Genomic DNA, 25,883 nt, shown 5'->3' with positions numbered 1-25,883 from the left:
CAGTATGAGCTGAGTTCTATTACTTCTATCATTTTCAAATGTTTCGATCATTTCAGTCTTGAATGCTGCAAAAATTATTTGATCATAAACATCATCAATCTCACAAAGGTTTTTTATGGTGTCAGGACCATATGCTATTCTCAGGTCTTTTCTTATCACCTGGCCTAAACGGGACGTCTCATTTTTCATCCATCGGTCTTGGCATGATCATATTTATTCTCACACTGTTTATATGATCATTTTCTGGAGGAAGAATGTTACAGTCTTTGCAATAGCAGAAAAGTCGAGTCCCCTTACAAAACTCATGAGTCATGATTCATGGTAAGATAACATGATTTTTTAGTATGATTTTTCAACTTGCCAAATCTCAATATTTTCTTAAGTCCAAAATTACCTCTGAAAGTAGTTGCTTCATTAACATCACATTAACCATTGATGGGAGGAAAATCTCCCCATTCCATCGTTTCTCCTGTGTTTTGAAATAATTAAATTAAGCACAAGTAGTGGGCTCTGCATGCTTCAAAGCTGCCATGGTTTCATACAGAGGGCGATGCAAAGTCTCGGGAACCTTGAAAGCCAAAAACCCTCCCACAATACCCGAAATGCCGATAATTGCAAACGGCAGGGAAGGATTTACAGTTACCACCACCACCACCAACGGAGCGATTATGGCGCCGATTTGTCCCGCTTTGCTCGCCAACCCGAGCGTTGCGTTCCTCACTACTGTTGGAAACAGCTCGCATGTGTATATATATATCAAATTATAAGTTCCTGCCATGCCGAATATTGCTACCACGCCACATGCTAACTGCACGCCGCTCAGAAATCCCCGCATGTGCCCGGCAACCCAGCTTGGCATGCCCATTGTGGAGTTCGGATTCGAACTGTGAACATGGAGTAGGGCCGACATCAGGCCTCCCAACACAGAAGCCACTCTACTCAGCAACATCATGGAGACCAGCATCGCTCGCTGTCCGGATTTTTCTAACATGACCGCCGTCAGGGCAAAGGCGTGCATTTCTACGATTCCATTGAGGAAAACGCTCAGGTATAAACTGGTACTTAGATTTACAACGTTTAGGCTCAAACCATAGTAGCCCACTCAACAGGCCAACCAAATGAACACCATTAAAACCATTCGGGTCCGCGTCACAAGCGACTAGAAAACGTCCATGAGGCTTCCCGATGACTCGTTAGAGTCCGCCGCATCCTGTTCGTCGCCTGCCAGGGCCAAAGAAACTCCCGCCGGCAGCGATTTACCGTTCTTGGCCGCAATTGATCTCATGATGCCCATGGCTTCTTGCAGCCTTCCCTTCACTAGGTACCACCGCGGGGACTCCGAAACGAATGGCAGAACGAAGATGCAATACAAGGCCGAGGGAATCGAACTCGCGACATACAAATATCTCCAGTTGCCGGAAAAGTAGGACAAAGCCGACAACACTGCTATGCCAAGAGAAAAGAAGTAGAAAGTTGACATGCCAACCGGTCCTCTCTTGGACGGTCCGACGGCTTCCGTCACCAAGACGAATGACGACAACCCCAGGCCACCGCTGCTAATTCCCGTCAATAGACGGAGAATTAAATAAACCCAGAAATTCGGCGACATTGCCATCAAGAAACCGAAAATGGCATTGCAGATGCAGACCAACTTCAGGACACCCTTATGCCCCAGCGAAGGATCCGATAGATGCCCAAATATTCCTGCACCTGTATCAAAAAATAAATCAGAAACTGAAAGAAAATCTTAATGGCGATCAGCCATCAGATATAAAAGCGCACAGGGGCTGAAAATGTCAATTACCGAGCAAACACCCGACAAAGAACGCAGACTGCAGAAACCCAACTTTGTATTTCTGGCCGTAGACGAGATCCCATTCGGAGACCGTCGAAACCCCGGGGCCTCCGTCCCAGTCCCATGAGGCCCGATCCATGGAGCATATAGATCCCGTCGGGCTGCAGGATTCGAACCTTGGCTTCATGGAAAGGAAATCCTCTGGGCTTTTCCCTCCATTGCAATGCCAATGGGGTTCATAGTCGGCGAAAATCATGACCATCGTTTGAAAGGCCTCCAGTGTCCATGCGAGGCTCGACAACAAGAAATGCTTAATCTGCCACCGTCTGAACTCTACGGAGATTAGATCTGAAGCTGAATCTGGATCGTATTTGGATGTGCGAGCACTCGCACCACTATAAGTGTTCGATTTGGATGTGCGAGCACTCGCACTACTATAAGTGTTCGAGCCTGAACAATAACGCTGAAGACAGAGAGGCCAATGGGAATAACGCTGAAGACAGAGAGGCCAATGGGTTGTGAGACAACAGGACAGTGTGAGGATCAACGACCAAACTTCGTTCAATCGTCTAACACCATAAATCCACGGTCAACAATAGGACACGTCATCGGCTGGGACAATTCATTTCAAAAGGAAACGCCTTACGGCGTAATTATATTGGTAATGATTAAGACAATTGAACTTGAAATTTGGTTAATCAACCAAATTAAAATGATTTAAAACTACATTTAAATCTATTAAAATGATGGTTCTTCATATCTCATTTATTTGTTTGGCTTAATTCTTCTTTTTACCTCTTTCATAGCATTCCTAGATTTTCATTTCCCAACCAACTAGATATATCTTTCAAATCCTTGAAGTATTCACCACTTAAAAGGCCTTACAAAGCCTTATTATTTGTAATGAAGCATTTACGATCAATGCCCAATGAATAAACATGATGTCAAAGGCTAGAGTGAAGTAACCCTTTAAGGCCAACCTCACTATTTCTCACAAATAATTTACCCACAATGCCCAATAGGGCCTCTTTCAAAGCCTTGACTCTTGAAGACCATTACAACTACCTCACTATTAGTTAAGGGCCATAACAATTGAACCCTAAAAGGTGACCAAAAAGTTTTTAAAAAATGGAATTTAATATAGTTTCAATTTAGACCATATTAATAATTAACATTAGACAACATCTTATATGTTACTAGATGCCTTTGTATTCTAAAAAATGGATGCAAGCAAACTCTTATTTATGGATGTTAATTATTTCTTAACTCAACGTTAATGTCAATGTTACTATTAATTTTATTTTGTCTCTAATACAATTGTTTCTTCAATCTCTAATTTGAAATGTAAATTTAGACCCAATATTAATGTTGAATAATAATCCAATCTCTAAAATGGACATATTTCTTTTCACATGTGAGTTTGCAACCAACAAAATCACAACGTTATCCATGATTGCCTCCCAAATTCCATCCAAAGGGAAAAAGGGGAAAATAGTGCGGGGTGGGAGAGTGATCCAGGTGGATATTGGTGGCCACCTGCCTATTCGACTTGGAACCACACCATTGTTTTGTCATTTTTTTTGTCAGTTTCCTTAATTGTAGCACAATTTACTATTTTTGGCAGTTTTTCGGGTCCTGAACTTCTGAAGCTGTTTTGAGGCCCTAAACGATGTTTTTTTAGCAATACTATTCTAGGCAATTTCATTGAAATCGCATTTTTAGTTGTAGTCCTTGGAGAGACCTTTCCAATGAGGTATCATGCACTTCAAATGGAGATAATATGACCAAGTTACGACCTCGGGAAGTTGGCTGCCCAACTAACCCCAATGGGGCCCATAAACTCTTGGTGTTACATCTCCTCGGGTTAGGGTTTTGGTTGTTTAGGGTTTTCTCTTATTGTTCAATAATAAAAATTCCCTTCAGCCTCATTGTAACTTAGTTTAAAGGCATGTAGCCTCCACACTGCTTCTCAAAGATAAGCTACCATCACCCGAGCTAGTCTCATTTCCATTCTGTTTGTAAGCATATTTCATTATTTGATATTAATGAAAGGAATTTTTATTTATGTCGCATATTTGTATTTATGGTTATATTTGTAATTTGTTGCGTTCCTATTTAAATTTGGATCAGTGGTATCAGAGCGGTCTTCTCTTTCTCTGTTTTTCTTTGCATGTCCCCAATGAGGTCAGGATATAAGGAGTTAGGGCTCAAACTAGTCGAACCTTTGCAAGACCAGCCTCGTAAATACTGATGGCCTCCAATGGGGGAAGAAAAGAAAGATGAGGGAGTAGGAGATCCTATCAAAATATTGCTCTAGGAGTTCCTTGAGAAACAAATGAATGTGATGATGGATAAATTTGCCTAGATCCTTCAAAGGTTGCCCATCGGCAGTGCATCCACATCCAACAGCCACTCTGGAGGCTCCACACCTTTTGAGGTATAAGTAAACTTTGACATTCCCATATTTGAGGGCCAAATAGATGAAAAAGCCGCAGATAAATGGTTGAATATGCTAGAAGGATATTTTTATGTTCATGATTTTTCCAGTTGAGAAAATATTACTTTTTCTCTTCTCAAAGTTGCCCCCCACGTCAAGGACTAGTGGGAAACCTATTGTGAGAAAAAGGATGAAAGTACAACCTCACTATTTTCATCCGCTCCCACTTGGATATCATTCCAGGATGCCATCAAGGAGTAGTACTACCCTTTCAGGAGCTATGAGGACAAATACATAAATTGGACCACGCTGCAGTAGGGAAGGGACAAAGATGTGCCGAATTTTACCAATGTTTTTCATACCCTTCGCATGAAGTTTGGTATCAAGGATATGAGAAACATTTGGTACTCAAGTATCATGGCTTCCTACATAGATACATCCAGGATGAGATGGAGTTCTTGGACATCTCCTCACTTGGCACGGTTGAGAAGAAGTTTAAATAGAAGAAGCGAGACTTTGGATATGTGAATTTGAAGCAAGGGAAAGGTGCCCCAAACCGTAGGACAAAGGACAAATCCAAGGCGGGATGGCCCAAGACAACCTGCAAAGGCCACAAGAAAAGGACAACACTTTGAAGCCGAAGAAGGACATGGGAAAGTGGTGTGAGTTCCATAAGGGCTCCACTCACAACACAAGTGAGTGTGAGGCCAAGCAGTCACTGGGGGCTGATATGGAGACTTCATAATCAAATTCATGTTCTAACTCTGAGTCAGAACCCGACAAAGGGAAGTAGATTATTGATGCAGAGCCCAACGCCACTGTTGCCACCACAAAGATCTAGAAGGAAGAACCCAAAGATCCATAGGAGAAGGAGCATCTCTTCCACTCCTAGATGTGGGAAAAGAGTTCCCCGCTACAGTTCATTGTCGAAAACAGGAGCCAAAAGAACCTCAATGCAGTAGAGGTCATGAAGCGGATGGGCTTACCAACCATAGCACACCCACAACCATACACCATTGGGTGGCTTCACAAAGGACGAGATCTGCGCGTGAGCCAACAATGTCGCCTTCCATACATCATCAAGCCCTTCACAGATGAGGTATTATGTGACGTTTCCCCCTTGATGTTTGTGATCTATTATTAGGAAAACCATACTTTTGGAAGCGACATGTTGTGTATGATTCAAGGCCTCACATTGTTATTGTTACATTGGGAAATAAGTTGTACAAGATGCCAGAGGTAGCACCGCCTACCGCCATCTCTCTGGTTACTGCAAAACAATGCAGTAAGATCATTTCAAAAACTAGGAAATTTGTTTTCCTGATGATATGCCCTCAAGGAAAGAAGAAGACGATGGCCACGACCTCCAGACAAGGCCCCTCCGCATGACAACAACAAATGGACAAGGTCTTGGAGGAGTACGAGGACATCTTCACCTCCCCTACAGGGGTTCCTTTGCACTGTCAGGTCAAGGACTCCATCGATCTGACCCCAGGTGCATCATTCCCCAATGGAACAATCTATCGGAACTTTGTTCTAGAGAACGATGAAATCAAGAGGAAAATTTAGGAGCTCCTACAGAAAGGTCACATTCAGATGAGTTCATCACCCTGTGGGAGCCCGATCGTGTTGGTACAGAAGAAGGATGGGACTTGGAGACTTTGTATTGACTATCGGGCACTGAACAAGATCACTGTCTGGAATAGGTACTCGATCCCATGATTGATGACCTTCTAGACCAACTCAAGGGGGAATAATATCTCAGCAATATCAACATGAAGTCTAGATATCAACATGTACCAATCGAACCCTCTGATGTGTGGAAGATTGACTTCAAAGCCAAGTAGGGCCTTTTAGAATGGTTGGTTATGCCTTTCGGGTTGAAAAATACTTCTGCAACCTTCATGAGGTTGATGGATGACATCTTGCGGCCATTCACCAAATCATTTGTAGTGGCATACTTGGATGGCATCCTAATCCTCAACCAGAGTTGGGAAGAGCACCTCCACCACATCTGACAGGTTCTCCAAACACTGCTGCAACACAAGCTGTGTGCCAATTTGGAGAAATGCACTTTTGGCATGACCCAGGTTTAGTATTTGGGATACATTATTGATGAATGGGGGGTGCATGTGGATCCAACCAAGATCCAAGTCATTCAGGATTAGCTAGCCCAAACCACTCTGATAGAGCTCTACAGCTTTTTGGGTCTTGCCAATTTCTACTGTAGGTTCATGTTGGTGTTCTCTCATATCGCTTGGCCCTTGAGTCAAGTCACCAAAGGAGGAGAGAAAGAAAAATTATTTTGGTCTAAATCTTAACAGATTGTATTCGCAAAGTTGAAACATCACCTCTACACTGCACCAGTGCTCACATTACCAGACTTGCAACAACCATTTGAGATCAAGACATATGCCTCTAACTATGCTATTGGAGCAGTCCTTACTCAATAGGGGCATCCAGTGGCATATCATAGTGAGACACTTTCAAACACCGTCTGGAAGTATCCCACTTATGAAAAAGAGATGTATTCCATTATGCAGGCCTACTGACAATGGAAGCATTATATTTTGGGGAAGGAAATGGTCATTCGCACAGACCATTGACCCCTGTAGTTTATACAGACACAAGGAAAGTTGAAAAATGATCACCATCAGAAGTTTTCCACATACCTGGAACAGTTCCATTTGAATATCAAGTACAAGAATGGCAGCACAAATAATGTTGCAGACTGCCTCAGCTAACCATCGATCATGGCGTTAACCACCGTGCTCAACTCTGATGGGCTCGAGACTTCTGATTGGCCACTTCTCTACAAAAGCGACCCATAATTTGGCCACACATACCATACGTTCTTGGAGGGTCAGCAAGTTCTAGGTTTTCACCTCCAGGATGCTCTTTTATGCCATCTAGGACACCTTTGTGTTCCTTCAAGCGAGCGTGCAAAGATGATTTGGGAAGTGCACTACATTCAGGCCACTAGGCATTTTGGTGTCGAGAAAACGGTGGAATTACTGTAGAAGTATTCATATTAGCCTAATATTTGACACAATGTCAGGAGGTACATCAGATCCTACACTGCCTGTGCCATTTCCAAACCAAATATCAAGAAGCAAGGTCTCTATACTCCGTTGCTTGCCCCTAGTCGACCTTGGGAATCCATCTCCATGGATTACATGTCAGGACTTCCTTCTAATATGCATGGCAATGACTGTGTTTTTGTGGTCATCGACAGATTCTTGAAGATGTCCATTATGGCAGCCTACAGGAAGAGTATCACAGTGGAAGCCACTACTAAACTCTTCTTTGAACGGGTGTTGGTACACTTTTGGATCCCATAGTATATCATCTCATATCGGCACAGTAGGTGCCTTGATACATTTTGGTCCAATCTTTGGTCGATACTGGACACCAAGCTCACTAAGTCCACAACTTTCCATCCCCAAATTGATGGTCAAATAGAGGTCGTCAACAGGATGATCGCACAAATTCTGCTCATGTACAACTCAAAGCATCCACGCACATGGGATGAGAGCCTCCCCTATGTCCAACACAGCTATAACCAGGCTCTCCACAGCTCGAATAGCCACATCCTTTTTAGGTGGGATTAGGATTCCATCTACTACATCCCATTGATGTGGCCATACCATTTGCAGTGACTCAGGCAGATTTTGCTCATGTTCAGTCCAAAGCCGAGAAGGAAAATAGCTTCATTGAGCACATTCAACACATCTGCCGAAAATTCCATAACATATTGGACAAAGCCAATGCTAAGTAAAAGCAGCGACATGATCAATATTGGGTGCCACACAAGTTCCAAGTGGGCGACAAAGTTTGGCTACATTTGTAGAATGAGAGCCTCGCTAGGCCCCACCACAAGATTCGCCCGCTTTGATATGGGCCATACAACATCATCAAGGATGTGGGAGATAATTCTTTTGAGCTCATAATTCCCCCATTCTTTGGCCTACACATAGTGTTCAATGTGGATCGTCTTCAACCATACTTTCCACCATTACTGGACACATCTGACATTGCATAACAACTCACACCAATAGAGTTAAATCCAAACTGCATGGAACAATATGAAACTGATCGGATCATGGAAAGACAGATCAAGAACACTCTCTAGCAAAAGATCCAACTATATCGAGTTGTCAAAGCTGACCAACTCTTGCACCAAGGAAAATGGCTCACTGGGGACCAAGTTCAGTAGAAGTTTCCTCATCTCATGGAGGAACTCAATGCAATGGAGACCATTGCTTCCTAAGGGGGGAGGAATGATCCAGGTGGATATTGGTGTCCACCCGCCTATTCCACTTGGACCGCCACCATTGTTCTGTTAGTTTTTTTTTCAATTTCCTTAATTATAGAACAATTTACTATTTTTGGAAGATTTTCGGGTCCTGAACGACATATTTTTGGCAATATTCCTCTAGGTGATTTCATTGAAATCACATTTTCAGTTTTATTCCTTAGAGAGATATTTCCAACGAGGTATCATGTGTGTCAAACAGATATAATATGACCAAGCTACGACCCCGGGAAGTTGGCTGCCCAACTAACCCCAACGGGGCCCATAAACTCTTGGTGTTACGTCTCCTTGGGTTAGAGTTTTGGTCGTTTAGGGTTTTCTCTTATTATTCAATAATAAAAAGGCCCTTGAGCCTCATTGTAACTAAGTTCAGAGGCATGTAGCTGTTATCACTCAGGTTGTTCCCTTTGACTCCCAAGGGAATACGGCCGAGGTAACCACAAACCAATCTTTGGACTGCAGGTCCTAGCCTACCTGCAGTTAGAGAGGGCTCTCTCTTTAGGATTTAGCTTTGTTTAAGGGATGATTTTAGGCTAGATATGATGCACATGGGTTTTGTTTGAGTTTGGTGGGATGGTTGATCTATTCAAGCAAAGTTGGCATGCAAAGTGTAAGAAGTTCCCATTGGGCATGGAGTCAATGAATGTGAACTGAAGGGTGTGTTTTCCTTGGCAGAAGAGGGGAATATGGAGCAGGATAGCTACACGTGGCACAATGATTAAATGCTGGAACAAGGATGAAATGGAGGTTAGGGGATGAGAGGCAATTAAGGATCTCTCATCCAGCCAAAGAGGGAAAGTGGATGAAGACTATATAGGAGCAATGAAGGATTCCTAAACAGCATTCATATGTGAAGGAAATAGCTTAAACATGATCAATTAAGTATGCATATTCATCACTAATTCGGAGGAAAACATAGAAAAGTTACAAGAATTGAGCACAGAGGGTATGAAAACCATTTCTGAACTATTCCTTCTTCCTGCAACTTAGATTATGATATATAGATGATACAAATACATATAAGCTGACAACAGAGGGAGGAAAGACTTATTGGACCATGAGCAAGCACGAGAATTCCATATCAAGCTCTTCAGCCATTGAAAGCACAACCAGCCAATTCAGATGCAAATATTCCAGCAATCTTTGATTACAGAAGTTCTTAAGCTTATAGCGCAAGTCTGGAATGAGAAATACAACCAACCAACCCTTTACACTATACAGAGGGTGGTCTTTATAGAGAAAATATCTAAAAATATGTACAAACAGCAGATCTGAGGGCAGATCTGGAGAAATGAATGATTGTAACCTAACATTTATTGGAATGAATGAAAAAATATCTATCTAATCAGCTGCGCAGGGACAACAGCCTCAAGAATGAATTAATATGGTCCTTTGGAGCTCTGCGCTGGCAATTTGCCATAACTGCACCTTGGGAACTTGCAGCGCTGCTCTCAGGTGTCTTTATACACTGTTCTGGCAATAACTGGGCTTTAAACACTTGAATTGCCTCTTTAGGTGGTTCTGCTACTGCAAAGTGGCTTTAATGCTGGCTTTAATGCTCATAACTGTGATCTGGTGGGCTTTGATGGCTTTGAGCTGCTTTATTGACTTTGATGGGGGCCTCTTTAATGTTCTGCTGCTTTTAGGCTACTGATATTTTGAACTGATACTCTATAACTGTCAAATCGCCCCATTCTGCTCTTTGAATGCAAAATAACTGCTGCAAGTGCTTTCCGTGGCCCCTAGAATGCTATCGGCGCATGGCCGATAAAACATGGTCCTTAAATTGATAAATTTTGCAACAATGGGTCGAATAAAGGAGCTCTGGCGGCATGCCGAGGAGAAATCCTTGCATTTGGAAGTATTTGGGCCTGGAGCGATCTCAAAATGGCTAAGGAAACCATCATTTCCTTTATACCTGGGCGGGCACGGGCGCCGCATACAAAACATTAAAAATGGCCCTTTTATTATGAACAGGTGGAATGCCTTTAAAACATGAATTTCATCAAAATTTGGGGCTAGGCGGACACTGTGCAAAATACTAAATCCTAGCCGTCGGATCCGGCGCGGGCCGATCCAACGACTGGCGCTAAATCGACGATCGGCGGATCGGCAGATCCCAAACCATAATGCCTCCGATGAGCGATGAACCTGCGGACCCGAAATGCATTATAGGCTCCCTTTTGATTTAGATTGGGTCCGGCCCATCGGCGAACCCAACTCGGTGGATTTTAATAAAAATGATAAGCGGACCCGAAACCCATTCAAACTGCATTTATATACCATTTCGGCTCCAGCCCGTCAGGAGCCTTCTTTTCGCTGCACTAGGGGCTCTTACGGACCCGAAAACTTTATAAGCCGCGCCTTATATCTTTTTGGCTCCGCCCAGTCGGAGCCATATATAGGAATGAAGCGATAAAACATTAGCCATTGATCTGGGGCCCAAATGGATGGCTGAGATTTGGTCGGCGTTTCACTGTCGGAGCAAGTTGGGGGCGGGACATTATATACATATGACTGTCGATGCGATACGCCGATTAGCGAAATCGCAATCGGCCTTTATTGATCGGACTCCCATATATGCATTGTGTTAACACACAACTCCCCTCTCGACTGCGATATCGCATCGGAGGGGGTCCAAATAGAACTCTTTTGCAATCGGAGCAAGGCCCAAGGTAAGTGATGCGGGCTTTTATGATCGGAGGCAAAATTTTTGATGTTTTGAAGGGATTTCAAGGCATCGGAAGGGGTCCGATGGCCAAAAAGGGAGGATTCATGCCTTGGAAGGATTCCAAAGGCACTTGGGAGGATTTCTATGTGTTTTGAGAGGGGTTTAATGGCCAAAAAAGGGGTTTATGCCTTAAAAAGGTAAAACAAGGCCAAAAGGATGATTTTTATACATATGAAGGGAATTTATGCTTTGTGAAGGAATCAAAAAGCACTAGAGGGGTTTTATAGAGTGATGAAGGGCTTTATGCATCGGAAGGAGTCTGAAATGCATTTGGAAGATGGTTAGAGGAGGGCAGTGTGGGTTCTTGCTGAGTTTCTGATAAACTTAGCAATTCTTGAGGATGCATATGGTTATCTTTCAACCAGGGGGAGGGGATAAGTATATAGAGGAGTAATATACATAGCTTTAGTAGGGGAAGGGGAAATAGATAGGGAGCTACATAGTAAAGTTAATAGTTAATATGACAATGATGAGAAAAAGCGCTAAGTATGATGTCTTAGGCTATCAAATGGGGGAAAATGACTGATAGAAGAAGTGTGAACATTCCTTGAGTGAAGCAGATCTTCACCAAGGCAAATGATATGGAGAATGATGAAACTAAGAGGTATCAAGCAGATCTTGACCTCTTTTAGGGGAAGTTAGTGAGAGATTTGGGAAAAGAGGAAGAAGGGAGGAGTTAGACATGCCTCGCTTGAAGTCCTCCAACTGAAAACTGCCTCAAACCAAAAAATGGATTGCTTATCAAAATTGGAACACAGCAATGGCAGTGAGACTAGCACACTCTCATGGACACTTCTTTGGCCATCTGTAGCAAATATGGAGCATTGCAGCATGCATAGTACGACATATTTGGCATGTAAAAATGTCGATCATGAAAGATGATTAACCTGCTGCAGCAGGAGGCTAACAGTAGCCACCACATCTCTTCTCAGAGATAAGCTACCATTGTCCGAGCTAGTCTCATTTCCATTCTGTTTGTAAGCATATTTCATTATTTGATATTAATGAAAGGAAGTGTTATTTATGTTGCATCTCTGTATTTATGGTTATATCTGTAATTTTTTGCGTTCCTACTTAAATTCGGATCAGAGAGGGAAATTATTTTAAACTCTTTTTAAATGAAATTTTTTGTAGACATGAGTTGGGTTGCAACTTAAAAATGATGACAATGTTCCCAATTTCCATCCAAATTGCATATAAAATGACAAAAAAAAGGGGAAAAAGAGAATTTGCTTTTACATTGTTTTTTTAACATAAATACTCTACCTCTCATTTGGTTTAAGAAAAGGGTTATATAATTTAGTCTTAGTTATATGTATTATGAAAAAAACCTCATGGTACGAAAATACAAAATTGTGGAACAACTTTGCCCCAATTTTGATGCATTACCAATTGTCTAAAATACGACAACATTTCTAAGAAAAATAACTTGTTTAGATAAAAGAGTCTTGATAACAAGGTGGTTTAATATTTTGATGGTTTCCTTTTAAATATTTCTTTGAATATTGAAATATTTTTGTCAGTATCTCTTCATTATGAACTTCTTTAATTTCCAAGGTTTGTTGATGAGGATTTTCAACATTGTTGGGGTTGTTAGGAAATGGATCTAACCACCCATTATGTTTCTTCTGTTCTAGTTTACTATTTGGAAACCATCCAAGTTTTTGTCAGTGGGAACTTTCTCGTATACCCAATTGATGGCCCATTCTAGGTAAGATCTATTAAAATGTTGATATCGTGTTGGAATGTGTCCCTTTCAAAAGTAATAACGTCTAGTTTATGTCGAAATAAACATTAACCTTATGTAAAAGAGGTATATCCCACATTCATCATACAATAAAATACCCTTGTAGTAATTTACTATATAAATAGGTGAAATTACATTATCATGCATGGATGTAATTCCTCCATATCTCTTGGTATATAATATAAGTAATGGAGTCCCATGAGACACAAAAAAAAAATGATAGTATTATCATCGTAAAATGGTGAAGCATTTTTGGTGGTGCTCTATGTAATATTGGATATTACTAAAGATAAGAAAGAAATTACTACCTTCTTGTGGATTTCCATAAATATGGTGCATTCTTTATTTTGTCTCTTGTCTCATTTCATTTATTGATTAATTGTTGTTATGATATGCATAGGATGTTAAATGAGTGAGGTTTTTTGTTTGTTTTCTATCGTTGTATGATTATTTCACATTATCAATATTCTAACATGGTGTTCATAATTCTTTCAAATATAGTCCCACAAAACGACAAGCAACTAATATTTTCACCACATCCATGATGAAGGTAAAGTTTGTATGACATAGAAAGTTGTTAGGAATTTGAGAAGTTGTCATCAAGTGGGATTGACAATGTAAGGTCATCTTCATCCATAAATCTCCCTTCTCCCTAGTCATGATTAAGGGGGAGCATTGGAATGTGTCCCTTCGGAAGGTGTCATGCGGAAAGAGTCAATTTTGCGGAAAAAACCGACCTCCCTAGAAGCTAAGGCTTTCTAGTGACAAACAAGACAATCAAGCACTATCTTTCCCTAAATATGCATTTAAAATACAAGCAACCAGGTGTTTAAAGCATACCTTTAGTCCAACGATGTTTGTAGCAGTCCAGCCTCTCCGATCCAGATGAGCTCCTCCTTCTCTTTGAAACCTGCATTCACTAACAAGCAAACGATTACAGAGCACCTGAATAACTCATAAAATAAAACATATTCATCATAAAGACCAAGGAGTATATGAAACAAATTATATATAACAACTTGTTGAAAAAAATGAACTTAATTGTATTAATTGGAAACAAAAGAAACCATTACAACCAGTGCCTTGGTGTTGTGCAGGTCCCTCCCAGGGTCCAGCAAGAGTTCTCCTTTACTTTGATCAGCTCACCCCCTTCCAAATGAAGCTAAGAAAGGATGGGAATCTCTCCTCTCAAGCTCTATAAGGGAGTCCTAATTTCAGCAGCATCTACCCTTAGGAATGTTCAGCTTTCAACCTCCCCTCCCTCTTGCCCAATGCCTGTATTTATAATGCTTTGGAGGAAGTTAATTAGGTCCACCATCAATGGGATAAGCCCCTCTTTCAATGGGATAGCTCCCCTCTTGATGGGATAAGTTCCTCTTTCATAGGGATACATGAACCATCTGGAGGCGCTCAATACACGTCAAACCATCTTCTAGAATGCTCTAGAATCGACCACAAGTAACTTTTATGAAGTAAAACTCGCGCCTTTTGACCTTTACAGGAGTACGCACCCACCCCTTTACAGACAGAGTGTACAAGTACGCAGGTATTGTGAACTTGAGGTGCGTACACGCAGGTAAGGTTAAGAGAAACTGCGTAACCAGAGTTAATTGACTTTTTAAGGACTTTCTCTCTTTCTTGGAATTTGACATGAGGAGCAGAGGTATAAGACTTGCCAAGGAGGATAGTATGACAGTTGATGGAGCCATACTAACTGCAAATAGTCATGGTGACAAATTTTAGTGTAACAGATTGCCCCTTAAAGTGCGAAGCCTGTAGTAGATTAGGGTTTCATATCATCTAGGAAGGGTGAAGTACTTTATCATTTCAAGGATTATATTGTGGAGAGCCCAGTCGAAACCTGCAAATATTCAACACAAAATACATATATAAGATCATATCATCGCTGAGGTAGGCATTCCCATACTCAGATTGAAAACTTTAACTAACAAACCAACTACTGCTCTGATATAGGAATGATTTCGCAGTACATCATAATCATAGACTCATGTAGACACAGTATGGACGCAGCCATTTGTTTATGATTAGTCTACTATATAATGAATACAAAATTCCTCGCAGCCTGGATGGTGGAAACTAGATCCAGGGTCTTCATTTCTACTTCCCGAAATAGTACGATTATATCCATGCGAATAAATGAGTTGATGTTGAACATGGTAGAAACCACTTGATTACCAGTCGATGATGTAAACTGTTAACAAGTGTGAGAGAGACCACCAGTGATGTCAATGGTTCTCAAAGTACCCAGTACAATCCATGAGATGTGAATGGATGCGTTGATGTCGAACATGTCACGGAATCCTTCGATCGAAAGTCAATGATGTAAACCGTCGTCAAAGGCGAGAAACCTGCCATTGATGCATGCAGATTTCAAGGTACTGACAATTTCTAGGTCATCTGTCTAGATAATGTGCTGATGTCGATAGAAAGCGACCTGTTGCAGGCAAGCCCACAACACGAAATCATAGATCAAGTTGAAGAAATGTAGCTGTAAGGACTGACTTAGGGATGGTCAAAATGGATGACAGGTATTTTGCAGATGAATGGTTTATTTGTAGTGACCTCTTGAACACATAACGACATGACAGATGGCTTGGTGATGATTGACCCAAAGTTAATACCCGGAACCGGCTGAAGATTTTCAATGTGGTTTGATCAACTGCTAGGAAAAGGATTTCCCAACCCAGGTGAATGAAAAGTGTCGTGTTCAAGAGTGGTGATAAGGTTTCTTCTGAGACAAAGGATAACAAATAGGCTCATTTTCCTCTCTTTTCCCCCACCATTTCTGGCAAGTACCTCTTTATTTTTTACAAGATTGAGGAGGATAACATATGCTTGATTATAAGCTCATCCTTCGGATGAGTCCAACTTAGTTTAGATTCAAACCCTAAGAAGGAGTGGTCCGTTCCTGTTTGTAATCGAACAGGTCCTTTACTGTGAAATTTTAACGAGTCCAGTATAGGAGAAACTCGGCGTTTTTCAATTTTAGAGAGTCTGAAAAAAACTTAAGAAGACTCAGGGTTGAACTTTTTCGTAAATTTGTGTCTCCCAAGCCTGAAAAAGTATAAAATAATACTTGAGAGAACCACTTGATCTTTACGACCAAGGAGTACTTTCATGATTAGTGTCTTTGACCTGAAAAGTAAAAAGCGATCAAGGACACGTCGTTTTATTTCCAATATCGAATTTGAAACGACAAAAATCCGGCAATCTTTTCATGTTTTTACGGTCAGAAAAGGGCTATAAGAGGACCATCTTTTAATTCCGTTTTAACGAGTGTAAAAGAAACGCTCGGCAATCTTTTAATATTTTAGGAGTCAGAAAAGGGCTTAAAGATGACTCTGATGTTTTTGTTTGTGAAAAATGACAATTTTCCCTGAAAATCCTTTATCCTGCACAAAAACCAACACATTACTCATACCTGTTTAAAGATAGATAAAAATACTTTGAAAAACACCTTTTCATGGTGAAAAATAAACAAATTTACCATTTATTTACCCAAAAAACCTATAAAAAGGGCTTTTACCAATTCATTTTTACCATTTTACTGTTGAGGAGAGAAAAAGGGCTTTTGGCAAGAAACTTCCTGTGGACATTGCGGAGAATCCGACTGTCAAAATCGAACGCCGTCTCTTTCAGGTATTCTACAACATCCTCCTCTTCATTTTCATCCGTTTAGAATTTGTTTTTAGGCCCTAGTTTCATTTTTTGGAGGCTTTGGGGTTTCAAGATCCGCCTTTCGGGGTACGCAGGTGCTCCACTGGTGACCCGCGTACCCCGACATTTTCTCAGTTGGGAAAATGGCGGGCGTACGCACCTTGCCTTAAAGGAACCCGCGTACCCACACTCTGTTCCTAAAGGCGGGGTGCGTACTCCGCGCAAAGGGTTTACAAACCCCAAATTCTCCAAATTGGACCAATAATTTTTAATTTCATGGATTCTAATGGATGTTTTCTGGTGTGTAGATTGTCCACCATGCTTGATTGGCACGAGAGAGAGCACGAATATGTTTATTTGGCCGCCATTAATCATCAACCGTCCATTGATGCTTTGAAGGCATGCGGCCTTTACAAATACTGGGCCATACCTGGCATGAGGGCCCAGGTGCGCTTTCTAGAGTGGCTGGTAGAAAGATGGAACGTCCAGGACCAGTGTTTTTACATTGGAGGGCACCAGCTCGAGATAGAGCCCTCAGATATCTACTTCCTCACTAGTTTGCCCAAGAGAGGCGAACACTTGACTCTGTTCGGGACTAGGCCGGGTGGCCAGTCCATCGCTAGTCTCCAACAAGAGTGGTGTAACACTCAGTCTCAGAAGAAGGGGATAGAGATCAAAACTATATCCCGACCTGAACTTATGGTGATTGCTTTTACAGTTACCAGACTTTGCGGGGCTGCCGCTTTACACATTGCCACTAGATCCCAGATGCGGATGGCGATTGATTGCTATCGAGGCACCATTTTCAACTGGTGTGATGCTGTGTTGGCCAATTTAAAGGGCCAACTGACTAGAACCAAAAACAGACAACTAAAGACTTTTGGTTATGGGCCTTTAGTTGTGAGTTTTTCCTTAGAGAGGGTTCCGATGCTGATCCCACAGCAGCTCACTATTGAGGCTGGGCCTCCCCGAGAGCCTAAATTGATGCGATGGGTTGCGGTTATGGCCCGTCATCCTGATGAGGGCACGGAGGTTGTCCGATTTACTCCGGAGTATTTTCACTGGTTAGAGGACCAGGTCTTTTCTATACAGGATTTTCCTTATGCCGGAGTTGATTTTCGTGGAGATCCGGACATGGTTCTTCCACCGGGAGAACAATGGGATGACACAGGTAATTCATTTTTCACAAGTTTTTAAATTATCTATTTTTTTTGTTTTTTATATCGTCTCAAAACTAACAGTAATAATTTTCAAAATGCAGATGTAGGCCCACGTCGTCCAACCAATCTCCGGCCTTTCGAGAGGAGACTACCAGTTGTAGCGGCACCAGCCCCATGGGACGAGGCCACAGAGACCCTAGCTGAGTTGGAACAAGACCTAGAGCGTCTTACAGCAGACATACCAGAGACTACTATAGATGATATTCCTATCAGGCTTTAGCGCTATGTAGTCGCAGTCCTAGGACCTTTTAGGAGGTTCTTGTGTAGGGTGGCTCGTGCAGTGGTGTCGTATAGAGAGCATCACCAGTGATTGGATGGTCGTTTTTGTAGACACATGTGACATTTTGGTTTTTGTACTTATCATTTTTGCCGATCATAAGGTGTTTTTCAACCTATGACCGAAGATGATGTATTTTTTGACACACTCCTATTTATATATATCATTATTACCGGCTTATCTTGTTAAACATGTGTGATGAAATGTTTTTAAATTTACATGTATGATTATCGCAAATGTCTATTTAACATTCGAGAAGCAATTGCATCTGCTAATGTATTTAAAGACCTTGGAATATGCTGATATTCAATGTAATCAAATTCACGTTCCAAGAGACGCACTCTCAAAAATAACCTTAATAACACTGGATTTCTAATGGCATACACTCTATTAAGCTGTAATACAACAAGTTCAGAATCTAACCTCACTATCAAACTCCGAATCCCAAATGAAATAGATTCAGATAATAACTCAATCACTGCATTGTACTCTGCAATCTTGTTTGTTGTTTGACCGAGGCTTACCCCATGCATAGAAACTAACTCGTCAAAGGGCGAATAGATAACCCAAGCTGCAGAAGAGATATTCCGTGTACTACGACAAGCACCATCAGCGAATCCAATGTATGTTTGGAGAGGCATCGACATCTGCAAACATCAAGGGTAAAACCAAGATAAGCAGAATAACGACGAAAAACACACTTTCTAAGCTAAGCACACTGTCTAAACTAACAAACACACCAGCTAGAAAGAAAAATATATCCTAACTAAAATCTCCATACCCATCATTTAAGCATAATACCTCTTTAGGTAAAGTCCATTTCTGGGTTTACCCAAAGAGTCCCCGTCAAAGTCTATCACCTCATAGGCCCCTTTTGCTAGCTTTCTCTTGACAATATAGGGCCCATGCCACATAGGAACGAATTTTCCAGCACCTAATTTATCGTTAGCTTGATCATATAATAACACTAGGTCTCCTTCCGAAAAATTTCGAGGGGTCACATTTCGATCATACTGAGCTTTCATACATTTTGTGTGAGTCTCGATTGCCAATGCAGCATCACGTCGAGTCTCGTCTAATTGAGATAAGTATAATAAATGCTTCTCCTCTTCGGAAGTAGCTGGAAGTAATTCGATGGCCATTTGCAGTGACGGGATTTCGCATTCAATGGGTAGCACAGCTTCCAAACCATAAACTAGTTGGAAAGGAGTGAACCCTGTTGATGTTTTCACTGAGGTTCGGTACACCCAAAGCGTTGAAAATAACATGTTGTGCCAATTCGACCGATGAATACCAATGATTCGTCGGATCATGATAACTAAAACTTTGTTGATGGACTCAACTAGACCATTCGCTTGTGGATAATAAGGAGTTGAGCTATCGTGACGCAAACCAAGCTGGCCTGTAAGTTATGTCATCATAACGTTTCGAAAATGGTGCCCATGGTCAGTGATTATCGCTTGTGGGACACCAAACCTAGCAATAATGTGATTGAATACAAAAATTGCAGCTGTCTTGCCGTCTGCCTCGAATGTAGGAATCGCCTCGGCCCACTTAGTAAAATAATCTACCGCAAGGATGATATACGCATGCCCCCCGGCCGAGTGAGGGTTACATGTAATAAAATTGATACCCCATTTGGAAAAAGGACCAACGGCAATTATAGGGTGGAGAGGAGCAGGTGGACCACGCATCTTGCGATCAAACACTTGACAGTTGTGGCATTTCCGGACCGCAGTAATACAGTCTTTAAATAAGGACGACCAGAAGTAGCCAGCGCGTAATATCTTTTGGGCTGTGGCATACCCAGACATATGACCACCACACACTCCAGAGTGACAGTCATTCAGAACCCTTTCAGCTTCCTCGTGAGTTAAACAACGTCGAAAAACCAAGTCCGCCCCACGACGATAAAGAGTATCTCCAATAACTTTGTACTGTTGGGACTGGAAGTGAATTTTCCGATGTTCCGACTTTGAAACTTCGGGCCGAAAGGATTGGGTTTGGAGATAGACAATGATATCTCCATACCACGGATCTAAAGTGCTGATGAGAAACAAAGATTCATCTGCAATGGGTTCCTCTGCCACAGTTTTCGTGTCAGCACGCGGGAAGTCACACATTAACTCGGCAAAAACTAAAGATTTCTTAGACTTAGATTTTTCAAATTCCAAGTCAAAATCCTGCAGGATAACGATCCATTTAGAGTACTTGCCCCCTAGCAATTGTTTAGTCAAAATTTAGATCATAGGGTTGCAATCCGAAATGACTGTAGTTTTACGGAGTAGAATGTAGTGACGAAAACGTTGGACAACTTGAACGACTGCCAATGCCAATTTCTCCACATGTGAATATTTGAGTTCAGTTGGATTTAACGTCCGACTAAGGTAATATATCACATGTTCTGTTCCGAATTCATCTTCCTGTACTAAGACCATTCCAATGGTGGAATGAGTGGCGGCGAGGTACAAAAAGTAATCCTGGTTGTAGTTGGGAGGATGCAGCAACGGTGCATGGGTCATCGCGTGCTTGAGTGCATCAAAAGATTTATGAGCTATCTCATCCCAAGAGAATTGAGCGTTCTGTTTCAACAACCGGGTAAAACCCTTTGTAATCTCGGCATAGTTAGGAATGAATCGTCGTAAAAAGTTTGCTTTCCCCTGCAAACTTTGGAGTTGGCGAAGACTCGAAGGAGGAGGCAATTTGATGATAGCTTCTACCTTCGAGGGATCGACGCGAATGCCGGCTTTCGAAACTACAAATCCCAGTAATCGACCCACTTCTATACAGAAGACACATTTGTGTGGGTTCAACCGAATACGATAATGCCTACACCTCATGAATATTTCTCGTAAATGGACAAGGTGATCAGCTCGATGTAATGAATGAGCGGGCAAATCATCGAGATACGGTTGCACAATGTGTTTGATGTCATGAAACGCATAAGGCATTGCCCTTTGAAAAGTGGCTCCAGCATTCTTAAGCCCAAAAGGTAATTTGCAATAAGCAAATGTCCCCCATGGACAAATCAAAGCCATTTTTGGTTGGTCGACAGGTAGAATATTGATTTGATTGTAACCGGAAAAACTGTCCATAAAGGAAAATATTTCACTGCCGACACAATCGTCAATTATTTGATCGATATAGGGTGTTGGGTAGTTGTCCTTGGGACAAGCTTGATTGATATCCCTATAGTCGATACATATTCTTATTGTTCCCTATTTTTTGTTAACCAGAACAATATTCGATACCCAATCCGTTAACAGGATCAGATAAATGAAACCTGCTTTCAACAGCTTCTCGACTTCTGCTTTAATTGCAGCCGCTTTTCGTGGGTGAATCTGACGCAAACGTTGCCGGACGGGTTTAGCGTCCGGGTAAGTCTTGATCTCATGGACAACAATCGTGGGATCAATTCCTGGCATTTCCTCATAGGACCAGGCAAACACGTCACGGAATTATTGAAATAGGGCCTTGTATGTCTGAATTTTGTCATCTGAACACGAGGGACCTATATGAATGTGCTCAACAATTCCGGGCTTGACTGAAATGTCAATGGGAATAGTTCGAGAAATGTTTCCCAAATTCAGCTCTGAATCAGGATGTTTCTTTGGATTCTGAGCTTCTTTGACATATTCAGCTGTATAGATTGATGAGAAATCATTTTCGAAACGATCATCCTCAGGTAAAAACGAAGATCTGTGATGGAGATGTTCCCATGGTAAATCGTCTACACACAGGACTTCACGAAGTTGCTCGTTAGATGACACAACTTCGGGAAACGCTATTAACTCCAAGGTTGACGTGAAAAGTGATTCCTCACGGACCACATTCATTTGGTCGATTTTGGTTGAACGCGGGTCGGTAAAAGACTGCACGGCTTCATAGGTAATTTCATATGGACTCAAAGGCATAGCATCACCAAATGAGTCTATCTCAGATTCAGAAGGAACGATCCAAGGATCATCATAAACAATGGTATCTGATGTAATCATATGAATGGATGCAAACGAAGACAAGGCGTTGATTGGAGGAAAAGGAAAAGTTCCCAGTAAACCGGCATCTTTAACTAATCCTACTCCAACATCCTTATAAGGGATAGTCGTTTTACCGACATGCTGGATACTCTCTGAAGAGGCTGGGTCGGATGAAAAGTAAGCTAGCTGGTCTATTGTTACGATCTTGCCATTATATGGAAACTTTATTACTCTGAATACCGATGAAACGATCGCTGTCATAGTGTAAGACCAACTTCGACCCAAGAGAAGGTTGTAGTCTAGAGGGGCATCAACCACCTCCACATCTAGACTAACGGTTTTTCCTTCAACCCCTATAGGCAAATCCTGTAGAATGCCAAACGGATGAAACCCACGGCCATCAAAGGCCTTAAGAATTGTCGGGGATTGATTTAGTGAAGGAGAACCAAGCGATCTCCAACACTGTATCGACATAATACACGTGGAAGCTCCCTCATCAATTACAGTTCGATGAATAGGCCTGTTTTTTACTATCACTGGGATCTGGAAAGCCATTTGATGAGGTAAACGCGGTGTACTATTTTCTAGATCAAAGATTATTAGGTTCGGGTCCTGAACATCAACAGCTCCTATAGCCGACAAAAGTAATTTGCGTTGCGCTGGGCATGATTGCAGCACTTCCAAAGCCGACATTGCTGAGGGTGAAACAGCTAAATCCTCAACAATGTTGCAATTCTGGGCCACTCTCGCATGTGGATTGAAAGCAGACCTTCGAAGTACACCCTTGGTAGGCGGTTTAATTACTAAGTCCGGGTTAGGTTTCTCGATCTGTAATGGATCGGAACCGGAAGCTGAGGTTGATGGATTAGAATGAGAAGATTCTGCTTCTTTGCCATCAACAGGACTTTTACTACCATAATCTTGTGATCGAGTCGCAATCCTTACATGAGACATCATCAATATGGGTTCTTCACTGGCACTCGAGGAAGAACCTATCATCTTACTCTCCTGCTTTGGAAATGGATCTTTCAAAACAGCAGGAGTTGGGGAACCTTTGACGATTTTCACAACCTCGGCCCGATGAGGGCAATCTCTCGTAAAATGATCCTCTTCACAAATAAGACAAGGATATCGAGGTTTGCACTTTTTGTCATTGGTTTCTGACTTTTCAGTTTTCTCCTTTGGAGTTTTGTCTGCTTTATTCTTCTTCTTGCCTTTCTTTTTCCCGCCGGATTTTGATTTAGCCGTAGATGACTCTACAGCGTGAATATCAGCGGAAACTTCAGCAGAAGATTCTCCTGTCGGGGAGTCTGGTAAGGTTATAATAGGAGAAGAATTCTTTGAAGACTTCTTCTTGCTTTTAGTGTTCACCGTACCAATCATACCATCAGCGGCATGAGACCCCGAAGGAGCAGCAACGATTTGATTTGACTTAGGAAGATCTGGGATCTTTTCATGTAACGTACCTGACTGAGTGTAAACTAAGTCAAGGTACTGCGCTTGAGCAATCACTTGCTCCTCAGTAACTACTCCGCCTTTAGCTACGTCTTCAGTAATCTTCGGTAATAATGATTTAACAAACCATTCAGCTAAGATTTGGTTCGGGATAAAAACTCTCACTAACCGCCTTCGACGTCTCCATTCATGAATATGATCGGAAATATAAGTGGACGTCGATTGTTTTAATGAAGTTAGTAACTCCGTGCCATTATCATATCTGACCGGCAACTAAAAATGAGTTAAGAACGAGGTAGCTAACTGGCTAAAATTATAAAAAGAGGCCCGTGGTAACTCAATATACCACTTGGCCGCGAGACCAATGAGAGTACGTTGGAAAAGACGTAAGCGGATCGAATCATCCGAGATGGAATTAGAGGCACACCAGAGGTGGTAAGTCATCACATGATTCGACGGGTCCTCTCCAGACTTACCTTTGAACTTGGGTATGTCACTGGGCAACTTATTTGGCATTGGCAGCCAAAACGGAAGATAATTTATTGGATCGTTCGTTAGGCACGACAAGTCTGGTAAATCCAAAGTTGCGATAAATGGTAATTGGTGATTAGGATCCCTAAAACTCTGGGTCACGAGACCAGTCCCAGGAGGAGGATATCCAGGATAACTAGGAATAGGAATCGCGTTCGGGATATTGTATCCTCCCAGAAAACCAGGATTAACCGGACCGTACTGGGGTTGTTGTGGTTGTTGATAAGTGTACCCAGGATACGGTTGATACTGGTAAACTGGCTGCTGGACAGCAAGCCCGTATTGGTATTGTCCCTGGTATGGTTGATAAGTGAATTATGGTTGACTTGTGACAACCGTACTTAAACCAGGTTGTCCTACAGGCATCTGAACCGTAGTTTGAATCGTGGATCCAGACAATGGTAAAGATGTCTGAGGAGTAGTTACAGAGACAGTAGAAACCGGATCTATCGATACTCCAGAAGTAAGTGGGGTAGATTGAACAGATGTTGCGGTAGTTGCAGCAGTCGTTTGAGATGGAGTACTAGGTGCAATAGGCCCAGACTGAGAAACTACCGAAGGTACAGAAGTTTGAACATTGGACTGGACTAGTTGCTGGGGTGAACCAGAAACTAAGGGTTGTCCAGTTTGAGATGACAACTGTACACTTGGCTGCAATACCTATTGAACTTGTGATGGATCCCACACTATGTTCATTCCGGGGTATTGACCCATAACAGGTTGAGGATATTGAGATCCATAACCGGATTGAGGGTAAGATTGATAATTGAAAGGTACATTTCCCGTACCTTGAACATAAGATTGACCTTGGGGTGGTTGGAAACCTTGACTCGAGTACTGACCTTGGGGTAGATACCCTTGAGGTAAGTACTGATACTGGGGTTGACCTTGAGATATAAATTGATACTGAGGTTGACCTTGGGGTACATATTGAGGCTGGGGTTGACCTTGAGGAATGTACTGCACCACGGGTACATACTGTCCTTGAGGTTTCCCCCCAGACGCAATTTGTGTACCTTGAGGTTTCCCCCTAGGCATTAATTGAGGCTGCCCCCCAGGCGGTAATTGGCCACCTTGAGGTTGAGAACTGGGAATTGAACCTGACATCATGTAAATGTCTCCTACGCCCAACGGTTTATTACCATTGTTTCAAGTTAATAACCCATGTTCAATGGGTTGAGGAGATGCTCCCGCAAAAGTACCAGAAAGTGACTGATACCCAGAGGGAACAGAAGGACCGCCGTACGAAAAAGATTCAGGAGATTGAGTAAACATGGACGACTGACCAGACATATTTACAGGAGTATAAATACCTCCAGGTGGATAAGGATCACGAGGTGGAGAAAAACTTAACCCTGAGTTGTCCAAATAATTAGTTAACGAAAGATACCAAGTAGTACTTCTAGGTGGACTGTAAAAAATGGATTCACGCTCCCTTAGATCAATAGTAGGTTGATTTTCAGGGATAGGGACACCTATTTCTTCTTCTGGAGCAAGTTCTTCAATAGCTATCAAACCAGAAGGAAGATTTTCGGTGATGACTCTTTCTACCCTAGGTGAATCAGGAGCACTAGAAGTTGGAGTAACAGGTTCATATATTTCAGGTTCTTCGCCTATATCACTAGTAGATGAAAAACTACCAGCAAGCTCAGAAACTGCAATAGCTTCGGGATTATAACCTGTTTCTAGATTGTAGGAATTTACAGGGTAAGTTCCTTAG

The 25,883-nt window shown here is 42.0% G+C and overlaps 1 pseudogene; it reads right to left on the bottom strand.

Annotated features, from left to right (window-relative positions):
• Positions 1-490: 490 nt before the first annotated feature.
• Positions 491-25,883, bottom strand: part of LOC149262614 (organic cation/carnitine transporter 4 pseudogene) — a 97,967-nt pseudogene continuing 72,574 nt past the window's right edge.

The sequence above is a fragment of the Pinus tabuliformis genome, chromosome 6 (genome assembly GCF_031772625.1).
Source record: "Pinus tabuliformis cultivar Carrire ecotype Pingquan chromosome 6, CPIR1, whole genome shotgun sequence".
Taxonomy (NCBI): Eukaryota; Viridiplantae; Streptophyta; class Pinopsida; order Pinales; family Pinaceae; genus Pinus; species Pinus tabuliformis.
The sequence above is the reverse complement of the archived record's forward strand: the minus strand, read 5'-3'. Positions and strand labels throughout refer to the sequence as shown.